The following is a 12311-nucleotide window of genomic DNA, read 5'->3' on the forward strand; positions in this document are numbered from 1 at the left end:
CTGTGGGGTTGCGGCACCTGAATTTCCTATTGTGCAAGATCCGCAAAGCCTGCCCGGGGACTCCAAGCCCACCCCCTGTGCTGCCACTTGCGGCACCCTCTCCCTATCCCTAAATGCTCATTAGCACAATGTTACCCCGGTGGGACAATGCAACAACATACACTGTGCCCCACTCCACCTCAGGCCCAGGGTGCAAACATGGACAACACACAGACCCCCAAGAAGACATTCCTCAGTTGGCTTATTCATTGAAAGGTGGTACAGGCCGATAAAGATGGCAGCAAAGGTACCCACCCCGAGAGAAGGAAGTTCAGGCCTATGGGGCAAAAATGGGAATGGGGAAGGGCAATGGTGGAAGGGGGAATTACCGCCCCGCCAACCTTGGAATGGGGCGGTAATTCCCCTTTCCACCAAGCCAGTGCTGGTATTTTACCGGCATGAACCATGGTGCTAATAGCGCCTTGGTTCTCCACCTACCGTGTGATGAGGGCCATTGTCCCTTGGCCCCTAGGTCTCAGGCCGCCATTTACCCGCCCCGCACAACCAGCAACATGGACAGGGTAAGAGCCCCCTTCCTTCATTTACCCAATATGCTATGTGATAGAATTACCACATTAGAGGTTGTAACCTCCCTGGATCTCTTCCCCCTCCCCTCCTGTCATTCCCACAGGTAGAGGAGTATTATCTATCCAGATTAACGCTGCACCAGTAAAGGAGAGGGCTTGTACTTACCAGCCCACAACTAAAGCCCTGATGAATGTGGTCTAACCACCTTTCACCACAGAAACCGGTCGGCTATAAAATGACCTGACCCAAGAGTACAACAAGACTACCTGGAGTCAGTGCATTTGGTTCTTTGGACCCCCAATATGAACAACTCTGTGGATCCCCTATGTTTTTAACAAAAGTATTGAGAGAAATAATTGAAAAAATTGAGAAATTGATTGAAGAATAAACAACCATCCTTCTCGTTTCTTGCCCTTAACATTAGCACCAGCTTAATAGAGAAAACCAATTAAAATGATGCTTCTATTCATCTAGCAAGCGACAAACACCTGATCCACTATGATCAAATAAGTGTTTTTTAGCACGGCACAGTGCATTCACACATGCTTGTAAGGTTACTTGGAGACATGTTGCTCTTCCAAAACGTATACTTCAACAAAAAACTTTGTGTTTCTTAAGTGTGAACATCAAACTGGGTAACCCACAGTAGGCAACCCCGAAACGGTCCTGATTCTTATATACACATTGAAATATGATATACAGTGGGGAAATTATGGGTGAGTGGCAGCTAAGTCCTGCTCATAAAGCCATTTCTTGACTTTATGCTTGAAGGAGTGGAAGGAAGGCTCAAATCTCAGTGTACTAGGGAGGGTGTTCCAAAATTTGGTTGCCAGGACTGGGAAGCTGGATCCCCCTGCTTTCTGCAACTTGAATCTGGGTATGTGCAGAGAATGGACTTGGGTAGATCTCAGAGGTCGTGTAAATGTGTGAACCAGGAAGCGGTTCAATAAGTATTCTGGTGCGCAGTTCGCTTGGCACTCATGAGTCAGAGTGAGTGTCAAAGTGGGCGCGGCAATGTCGAGGTGAACCATTCAAGGGATAGTGTGATGGGTGAATGGTCGGAGAGACTGCGTGGGTGGATTGCGTAGTCAACCACATGTGGCATAAGTGAGGAAGGCATTAACCAGTAGTCTATTCTGGAATGGGCGTTGTGAACAGTGGAGTAGAATGTGTACTCGCTTTTGGACGGGTTGCAGTTGCGCCAAGGGTCTGTTAGGCCTAAGTGACTCTTCACCATCTGACCAGCTGCAGATAGTTCCCTCTGCGAGTCCCTGGAGCGATCCAACACCCAATCTGGTATGAGTTTGAAATCACCCCCCCAAATGATGTGTGAGTGGGAGTCGATGAGCAGGAGATCGAGAATCTGTCCATAGAATTGGGGGTTGTACATGTTTGGGCCATACATGTTCACAAGTGTCACCTTAACCACAGCCAGGGAGCCCCACACAATAACATATCTACCCATTGGGTCAATGCTTCGTTTGGATTCCTGGAACTGTATGGAGCGGTGTATCAGTGTGAGCACCCCTCAAGACTGAGATGAGTAGCTAGTATAATATCACGGGGGGCCCCAGGGTCTGTCAAATGTGTCACCGGTGGGCCCCAGAGCATGGATCTCCTGGAGCATTATCACCTTGGGGGCCCGTCGGTTTATGTAAGCTGCCACTTTGCAGGCCTTAATGGGATGGTTGAGGCCACGTACATTCCAGGACAAGAACGTAATGTTAGTATTCAACATTTGCCCGGTCAATAAAATCTGAGCACAATTGCTATTGGACATTAAGCAGAAAGGAGACACCAGTATCCCTAGTGGAGAGGTCTTCACTAATTTTCAACAAATACCCGAACAGTCCCAACAAGTAGCCAACACGACCTGGAAATCCAGCACATCTGGGACAAACATGTCCTAAACAGTTACAAACACCCCATTTGTGTCCCCCCTCCCACATCATCACCCCCAACTTGACGATGTATATCCCATCATATAACCACATTTAAAACTCTCTGGGGTGCACTGTGAGCCTGTCTTGAACCTCCTGTGGCGGCCATCGAGTATAAGGTAGCCCCAGTATTAAATGATATTGTGCCCATATTGTACACCAATGGTCAGGCAATGCTGTGCACTAGGGTTAAGCATTCGCCATAATGTCTGGGTCATCTATGCACGGAGGAGAACCTCCACTGCCCCCACGACCCCTTGCCTGTAATGGTATGGAGATGTTGGATTATATGTAGGACACTGCGCCGCCCGGATCCTCGAAAAAATTGGCTCTTCCCCCGTGCTGTAGTCGGAGTTTGGCAGGGTACAGCAGGGCACACTGCACCTGACGCAATCGCAGCAGTTTCTTAACAGGGTCAAATGATTTGCATTTGGATAAAACAGATACCGCAAAGTGTGTGTAGATATGGATATCAGAGGATTCGAAGCACAGGGCACTCATCTCCCTAGCCATGTGCAGAACCAGGTCTCTGTCGCAGTAATTGAGTAGCTGGCCACTGTGGTCCGAGGGGGGGGTGCCCGGTTTGGGGACCCGGGTAAGGACACGGTGTGCTCTCTCCACCAAGAAATGCTGCAAGAACTTGGAAGAATCAAAGTGTCTTGAGGAGGTTCTCAACAAACTGCTCCATTGGGCCCTTGCAGGCCGCTTTTGGAATTCCAACAATTTGAATATTTGCGGCGTGAGCATGATTCACGATCATCACATTTGTTGCAGACTTTACTAAATTCCTGTTGTAGGTGAGCGATGTCATGGCTGTGTTTTGCAATCTGATCTTCGAGTTCACCAACTCTAGTCTCGACCTCCGTGATATGGCCTCTTCTTTTTCCAATTTGTATTTTAGCGAACCAGTGGTGGAGATGATATCATCAAGCTTCACATTCACTGCAAGGAAGCCACTTGTACAGTCACTAGTAAGTGATTGTCTCTCACTGTTAGGGAGAAGCGGCCTGCTCAGCTGACGGAGGTTCACTCACTTTGGAGGGGGACTTAGCCGAGGTGTTGGTGTAAGTGTCCATAGGGCCCTTCTTCCTTGACGCAGCTCCTTTAGTATTGTCTTCAGAAGCAAGGCAACCAATCCAGAGAGCTTGGGGTGACTTCCAGATGCTACTTTACCACAGTACGTTTCACCACGTGCTGCAATATGGTTTGACATACTGCAGCATAGAACAGCCAGTGGGGATTAAATGACCAACCCTGCTCAGGTGAACCTCGAGGGTCCATAGACCAGCAGATGGCGGACCTTAAATGTCATTAGGTCTAATCATGGCATCAGCAGCAAAAGAGGGTGGCAAGACTGAAGAGTAGTTATTATGAAGTCCCCGAGGAGAGCGGTCAGGGGGTGAGCAACAGGCCGCAGGACCAGCGCGTGCAATTGAGCACCTCCACCCGGTTACCAATGTACAATGTTCAGGTCAAGTCAAGCCAGCTACGTCAAGCAATCCCAGATTGCGGCTCAAACCAGGCACTGCAGCAATCACATAGACGTCTGGTCTGCAGAGTAGGCAAGGATACCGGAGTGTGGCTGGCGCTGTGAAGTGACTAAGTCTGATCAATCTTATGGGCCAATTGTTTAATTCCTCTAGGTGCTACTGCAGTAATCTTTCAGGATCAGTGAAAGGAATCACAGCCCCCGCTATGGCAACAGCGCAGACAAAGGCACCACGTTAGGGTCCAGCGCCAGCCCGATTGAGCCTCAGGCACAGCAGCATGTCAGAGCTCAGCCCCTCCAAAATAGGTCTGTGTGCACACCCGGGCAGAGGGTGGCGAAAAAGGGTCCATATGTTTACAGCATCGCAGCGCCACCACAGCACCACCCGCGAAGTGCCAGCTTTATGCTAGGAAGACGGGCCCACCCGGGGGGCACAGATGCAAATCGTACACCAAACACTGGGTGTGAGTTCCAGCAGGTGCAGCTCGCATGTGCTGTGCAGCCCAAATTTGAGCACAGCAGGCAATCACTAAGGGGACGAGCAGTGACAGCTCCGCCCAGCACAATATGCGGCCATACCAGGGGTCCGTAGGGCCACCAATCCCTTCCCAGCATTGTTTGTAGTGTTCGGGACCAGGCCCCAGCAGGATCTACAGTGGTGTTAGTGGTTCCACCATCACCGGGATAATGAGGCGTTGAAGGCGTGCTAAGAGGAGGTTTCAGGAATTGTTCTCGAGCCATGCTATGGTAGCACTACATATTTCGGCCCACGGGCTCAGTTAAAAGCAAGGGGGTGTATAAACTCTGCAACCACAATACGGCCAGCCATTAGTCCCAGTGACACCGTCCTGTCACGGTTTGCTTACGCTGGATGGCGGATAGGATACAGAATCAGGGGCACTTACTTAATTAATGGTGGCTGCTCACCACCATCACTCCAGCATCAGGCTCCACCGTGCCAGGCCACAAGGCCGCACACACACAGAGCAGCGTGTCCCGGCCAGGTAGCAGGGCTGCAGGGGCGGCCAACCTCCAATGGCAGTACAGGTCAGTGATCAGGCCAGGGGCAAGCCGGGCGGCGGCGGTCCCCAGGTAGCCCACCCGTCCTCCACGCCATGTCTTTGGGGGTGCAGAGTGGACTTCGTGCAATCAGCATACCACGGCATTCGCCAGGCAAACAGCCCATGGACGTCCTCCTCAGGGTCGGGTAATAATATGGCAGGGACCAGCAAGGCACAGCAGGATTCTGGCGTTCAGTGTCCCAAGAGAGCTGTGCACCACACTGGGTGGTTTGAGGGTAGCAGAGAGTGCAACCAAATGGGTCCTACTTCAGAGGATGTTGCCTCAGCGGGACGGCACCGCTGCAGTGCCCTCCAGTGGCGTGCCTCAAGGCGGGTGAGTCAGCAGAGCCCCCAGCCGAAGCCCCAGGAAGTTCCGGCTCCTTGTGGGGGGAGCTTCACCTCACCTCCCCCTCTTACAGCCCGCTGTCTGGGAGCAGGCACGGCAGATTTTCAGGAGCTCACCGCAGAGGCGCTCCGATTCTTACCAGGATTTAGACCACGGGCACATGATCCTTCCCACCGCATATAGGTATCTGCACGTTGTACTTTGCTTGGGCATTAACGGATTTATTTAAATTTCGGATTACGTGGGGCTGGAGCTCCTTTCTCAAGTGACCATCTTGCTTGGCTGCTCAACAGCGCCCCCCAAATCAAACCCATATTTTACATTTTCTACATTAATGCAACATTAGAAAGGTTTTGCATTGTTTTGGTTTGTACAAGAAGACCTGATAGTTTTAGTTTAAATGGCAAGTTTTTACAGCTGATTTCTAAAATTCTTTTTCACCAATCAATTACTTGCGAGAAAACAATAACAGCAGGCTTCCTTCGCGAGAATGCTCCATATATATGTTAAAAATTCTGTCTCAGGAGAAGAAGTCATTGCCAATATTTCGTCTAGGATTTACATTTTACTGGCGCTGCATTTTCTGCAAGAGTGGCTGCACCATTGAGTGATGGAAAAGCTGAATTTTAAACTGCCGGTTCCTGGATTTTCATCTTGGCTCCGGCAGAAAATGCCATCTGAGCTTGATAAAAGCGCTCTTTCGTGCCTTATTTCAATTAACTGCTAATATATGGTTGGTTAATTAAGGCAAGGAGGCTTAAAGAGAATGTCAAGCAAAACTACTTTCATGAACGGAAAGTCATTGGTGCTCAAATAGGATAAGTGTAAGCAGCCCGGAATGCATCTCTTGTTCAGAAATGTTTGTCATGTGGCATTGATATGATTAAATGAGAAAAGGCGGTATCCGTAACCATCACTGCCAGATTAAATTTGGCTGCCAAAAAATAACTCTCTGTGTGAAAGAAGACAGATTATGGTTTTATAAATATTGTCCAATATTCAATGATACAGTTCTCTAATGCATAAGCTAAAGCTACTATGAATGCATGCATTCATATGCTGAGGCCCACCTACCAAGAATTGAAATAAACTTCAGAAACTATAGTGATTGAAGAAGCTATGGAGAAAAAAGGTGAACCCGGCATCCTGCTCCTCTGGGATCCTCAGGTGATGAGCCCCTGTGTCATCACCATCAAATGAAAAGCAGACCTCCTTCACCTGATCATAGGTGAATGGCTATTTTTATCATTAAGCTGAATAGGCACTGCCCACTCGAACTAAGTAAGCCTAGTGCTTTGCCAACACATGGTTATCTATACCAATCAATCCCTCAGTCCTGACAAATTCTTCCTGCTGTCAGATTGGGTGACCCTTTTTTAAGTGCAAAGCTCGGCGAGTGTGAGAATTGCCAGCTGGCAAGGGTGCAAAAACCTGGATTTCTTTATTTTTATTAGTACATACAATGATGCTGGTGATTACTTCTCCAAAGGGGTGATCTGCTTACCAGATCCCTCCTTGCCAATACTCCATGCCAAAAGCATAGTGCTCTTGTGCTCCCCTGCATCAGTAGCCTGATCCACGGCACCCGTCCTGGTTGTGATGCAGAGCAGGTTGAAGCGTCACAAGATTTCCACTTGACAGACACAGTGACAGCAAAGTCACTTGCAGTACATGGGCACATTTAAAATATGCCCCCTGTGCCCAGACTATGATGATCATGAGCACCCCATGCTGGTGACAGGGTAATCTCTAAGAATATGCAATGCATGAGTTTAGGCATAGTGCATGGCGATGCTTATGATAATCGCCGCAACACCCCAATTGATATTGCACATGTGTCAGCTCCTGAGTCAGCTCTTCTGTGGAAGGGAATGTGTATTTAGGTCAGACAGGCCAATACTGACACACGGTAGGACAGAAACCCTCAGGACCCAGCCTCTCTTTGATTCCCTTTGTGAGGGCCGGTAACCCCCTCCCACAGAGACAGCTGCACAGCTGGCAACTGTCCTGGGCCCAGGCATTAAATGAGCAGACCCGTTCAGGAGGGGAAGCGTCACACCAGGGTGCTGAATGTGTAAAGGTCTTTGTTGCCACTAGGAGGAAAGGGGTTGAGGATAGGAAAGGCAGGAGTGCAATGGACACTGGAAGAAGCCTTCCACCATGTTGTTTCTCACTGTCTCTCTTTCCCTTTCCTGTCTCCTCCACTTCCTCTGGAAGAAAGCACTGTCCAAAACCCTCTGCCAGAGAAGAAAGAGGTGTCCAAGGCAAAAAGAAGATTTGTCCCCTAATACCTTCCAGGGAAGTCACCAGTGCTGTGGACCAGAACCAAACATTCTGCAAAAGATATTCTGTTCCAGAAGAGCAGACCCTGAACTGGAGTTCCATGAATATACTATATAACTAAGAGTGGCTATTAAGCAGGTCACATGGGTATGTACCTTTCCAATATGGTATTTATTTATCTTTTTATTTCATTGAGCATTTGAAAGATGCTGCATAAAAGATAATTACGTTTCAATGCACCACAAGGTTAAATGGGAAGGCAACAGGGGAAATAAAAACAATGGCAAACAATAATATACACTTGTGGTCCTACTAGGCCTTGTGGCTTCGGCCGTCACGTGCATTGAGGGGAAGTGCAAGGGACAGGGATGAAGCAGGGAATAGAGAGGTGGACAAGTGCTGGGGGAAGGCCCGAGAGGGAAGTTGCGGAGGAGAAACGCAGGCTAAGTGCTGTTTCAGGTGACCCTCAAGGTGGGATATTGCAACACAGGAGTGGCCTGGAAGGCAGTGTAGTGGGGGGGCGCTGGTGTTGACTGGGAGGAAGGGCCTGGGATCCAGTGATATTCATGAGGATCAGGCCATCAGTCACAGTGGCAGTGGGGTGATTAGCTGATTAGCATGGAAGGGAAAGGTCTGGTTCAAGTCTAAGAGGGGGAGGGAGGCTGTTCCAAAGGTAGGTGCTAGCCGAGGAGAGAGGCCTGCCCCGCACTGTCTGCTTGGAGAAGCGTTTGATAGTAAGAAAGTTGGAATTAGAGGAGCATAGGGCTCCAACAGGGGAGTATTGAGGGAGGGAAAGTTGGAGATAGAATGGTCCCAGGCCCCAGAAGGCGTTGTGGATGATGCAGAGGGTCTTGAATTTGATTCTTGCAGCCACTGGGAGCCAGTGGAGAGATTTTAGGGCTGGAGAGATATGATCCCAGGGCTAGAGAACAAGGAAAAGTATTGTAGCCATGTTCTGGATTAGCTGGAGGGGGAAACGGGAGGAAAGAGGGAGATTGAGAAATAGGCTGTTGCAGTAGTCCAGCCTGGAGAGGACCAGAGCACTGGAGATATTGAGCTTTTGGAGGAAGGTGAGAAAAGGAAGAATTCCCCTGAGAAGGTGAAGCTGGAAGTGGAACTTCTTGGTGAGGTCCATGATGTGAGAGGTGAAGGGGAGAGCGGAGTCGAATATGACACCAAGGGTTTTGGCCTCACAAGATGGTGGAGGTGGAGGGCCCAAAGAGGGTGGCCAGAGGGTAGGAAAAAAAGAGGGCACAGGTGTCCCAATGAGCAGGTTCTCCATTTTACTGGCATTGAGACAAAGATCATTCACTGCACACCATGCCTGAATGGCGGACAAACAGTCAGGGATGAGAGAGGAGGAAGAGGGGGGAGGTAGAGGGAAGTTTGAAGGAAAGCAGTGTGTCATCGGCATAACACTGGAAATGAGGAGAAAAGGAGAAGATTAGGTGAGCAAGAGGGGCGAGATAGATATTGAAGAGCCATGGTAATAGGATAGGGCGCTGAGAGATGCCATAGGTAGAGAGGGTGGTGGCAGAGAAGAAAGAGCCCACTTGCAACAGGGAAGAGCAGTTAGTGAGAAAGTCAGCCAATCCATTGTCAGGCCAGTGATGCCGAGGGTGTCAGAGAGTCGTTTTATGAGGATGGAATGGTTTACTATGTCAAAGACAGAGGAGAGATCGAGGAGAATGAGAACAGCAGGAGAGTTGGAGTCAAGATTTGTGAGCATGGTTTCACAGATGTTCAGGAGAGCATTTTCCGTGACTCTGGATGCCTGTAATCCAGACTGATGGTCATGAAAGCAGCCAACAAGATCAGTGTGGATGGTCAGTTGGGGGAGGAACAACTTTTCCAACAGTTTACTCAAGAAGGGGGTAGTAGAGATAGGGCGATAGTTAGCCGGGTACGAGGCTTCAACAGATGGCTTTTTTAGGAGATGGTACACAAGGGAGTGCTTGAGGGATAGAGGGAAGGAGCCAGTGGTGAAGGAATGGTTACAGAACTCAGCAAGAGGTAATAATGCCAACAGAGTGTTAATTGATCAAGCAGTACACCAGTGCCTTTGGTTATTATTTAGTTTTGATATCAGGAGCCCTCAGATTGTCAAGAGGTATCGCAAACCTATTTGGTTTGGACCAGTTGAATCAAATAAATAGAACAAAGTTATTGCAAGGCTCCTTTTGAGTATGATGGAATTAGGTGGTACAACAACATTGGGTGTGGTGTAAAAAGCAATTGGTTAATGAGAATCTCTGAAAGGCACTTTAGATTGTGTTGGTTTATGACACAGTGGCTTGAGGTGTAAGGAATTTTAGATTAAAATGTCACCAGCAATAATGACATGGAACAAGATGAAAATAAACAACCCTCAAACTGTCGCCTCCAACTTTGGACGACAGGTAGGTCCTTGATGCCGCACAAATTACACATACAGTGTTAATAGGACAAATGATCCAAGATCCCCCACAAATGAGGGTTTGGTGCCTTCTGGGATTAGTCCCCCAACAACCTTTACAGAGGGCTTAGTTCCCCCTCAACACACAACAGGGTTTAGTGCCCTAAAATTAAAGGCTCGCCCTCCTTTGTATAATTCCCTAGCTACATTTCCTCACAAAAGCAATGACACCCCCCTTGACGGTTTCGGTAACTCAGTTAACACAAAACAGTTCCCTAAATATACATGTATGCCCCCCTTTGGCTCAATAACACTGTGATGTTCCCCTTAGGCAGGTTTCAGCCTGATGCCTCCCTTAGTCAAGTTTCAAGGTGATGCCTCCCTTGGTCAAGTTTCAGCATGATGCCTCACTTGGGCAAGGGCTGCGTTATCAAGTTCTAGTACCTAAACAACACAGTGCACCCCCTTGGGCAATGGGTTCAATTTCCTTATTAGACCATGAAACTCCCCATGGGCAAAGACACTGACACACCACCCTTAGGAAGGGTCTCTAGCATCAGATGGAACTCAGAAGTCACCCAAACAATGGCCCTCGTCACACAAACTGTGAGAGGAAACCTTTGGTCTCTATTCAAACCCATACGTCACCAATTTACACCAATACTACTAACCCAGGTCATTGACTAGGCACACATCACACAGGACTCACCCTGCATCACACACACAGCGTAGAAAACTAATTGAGGCACACGTATGTTGTACGTGATTAATAGGGACACAGCCCCTTTAAGAACAGAGACACAAGGAGAAGCGGGAAGAGGGTGGAAGGGGAGGGCGCAAAGGGAAATAGGGCAGTTACTTTGTAGGAGTGAATAAGGATGGTTCACTGCTGGCAAGGCTCTGTCTCATATTTCGTGTGCGTGTGTGCAGATGAGTAAGAGCCTAACACTGACGACGAGGCCGACACAAACCTTTGTGTGACGGCGGCAAGGGAGGGCTGCAAGCACAGCAGTTCAGTAGGGCCCGTGTGCCCTGATAGCATGCAGAGGCCAGTGCGCCCTGCCGGAGGGCCTGTGCGCCCAGCACTTTGAGAAGGGCCCGTGTGCCCTGCGAGGGGTAGAGACCCGTGTGCCCTACAGCAGTGCTGCGACCAGAAGAGGACCACCCGCGGGCCTGTGCGCCCGACATCGATTGTATGGCCCGTGTGCCCCTGAGGGAAGACCCTCCAACTGCAGAGCCAGCAAAGAGGAGAAGACCGAACCAGCAGCTGCAGAACCAGCGGAGAGGAGAAGACCGAACCAGCAGCTGCAGAGCCGCCAAGGAGGAGAGGAGAAGTCCCCGTCTGCGACGCCTGCGACCGCGCTGCAGGCCCGGATGCCCAGCTGATCCATCCCACCCACCCGCAGAGGACAGAAGGAATTGCCCGACCGCTGCGGTCACAACACGTCAAGTAAGGAGCTCGGACGGGGGCTGGGAGCGAAAGGAGCCACGATCAAGGGAAACCTCGTGTCTCCCCAACGTGACAATCCATAGAACACGAATAAACCTAGCGAGATTAACCCCGCGTCTCCCGCCCAGTGACACTCGGAAAAGTGGGAAACCCCGTGTCTCCCACAAAGTGACATTCTAAACAAAACAAAACACTGGCATAACAAGATTATCCCTGTGTCTACCGCCCAGTGACATGAAAAAAATAAATAAAGATAAAGAGGAAAAGAGGCACAAAAGAAACAGTGGCGGGGCACTAACAAGAAAGGCCAAACCCCCAGGGCCCAAAAGCCCCACATGAGCACAACTAAAGTCAAGGCAAACCTCACAGCTGACCCATCCTACCAAGCCAGCAATTTCAAGCCTCCTAGAAGGGAAAGTCACACCCTGGCACACTAGACAAGAGACCACTAAGACCGGTGCCCATGTGCCACCTGAACCAGTAAAGCACACACAACGGCGCCATCATGTCGGCTCTGGACGCAGCAGACCCCACTGCCCAACCACCATTACCAGGAACACCCTCAGCTCACGCTAGCTTAATGAGGAGACCCACGCCATTCACACTGAACCCACACCACGATAAGGGTCAGCGATGGGAAGAGTGGGTAGAAGAATTTGAGGACTTCGTAGATGCCATCGGCACACAAGAAACACCCAACATACTCAGCATCTTCGCCAACGTCGCATGGAGAGAAATGAAAAACATCATACGCACGATTCCCCTACAGGACCGCACCAC

This window comes from Ambystoma mexicanum, chromosome 3q (genome assembly GCF_040938575.1).
Source record: "Ambystoma mexicanum isolate Mex_15411 chromosome 3q, UKY_AmexF1_1, whole genome shotgun sequence".
Lineage (NCBI taxonomy): Eukaryota > Metazoa > Chordata > Amphibia > Caudata > Ambystomatidae > Ambystoma > Ambystoma mexicanum.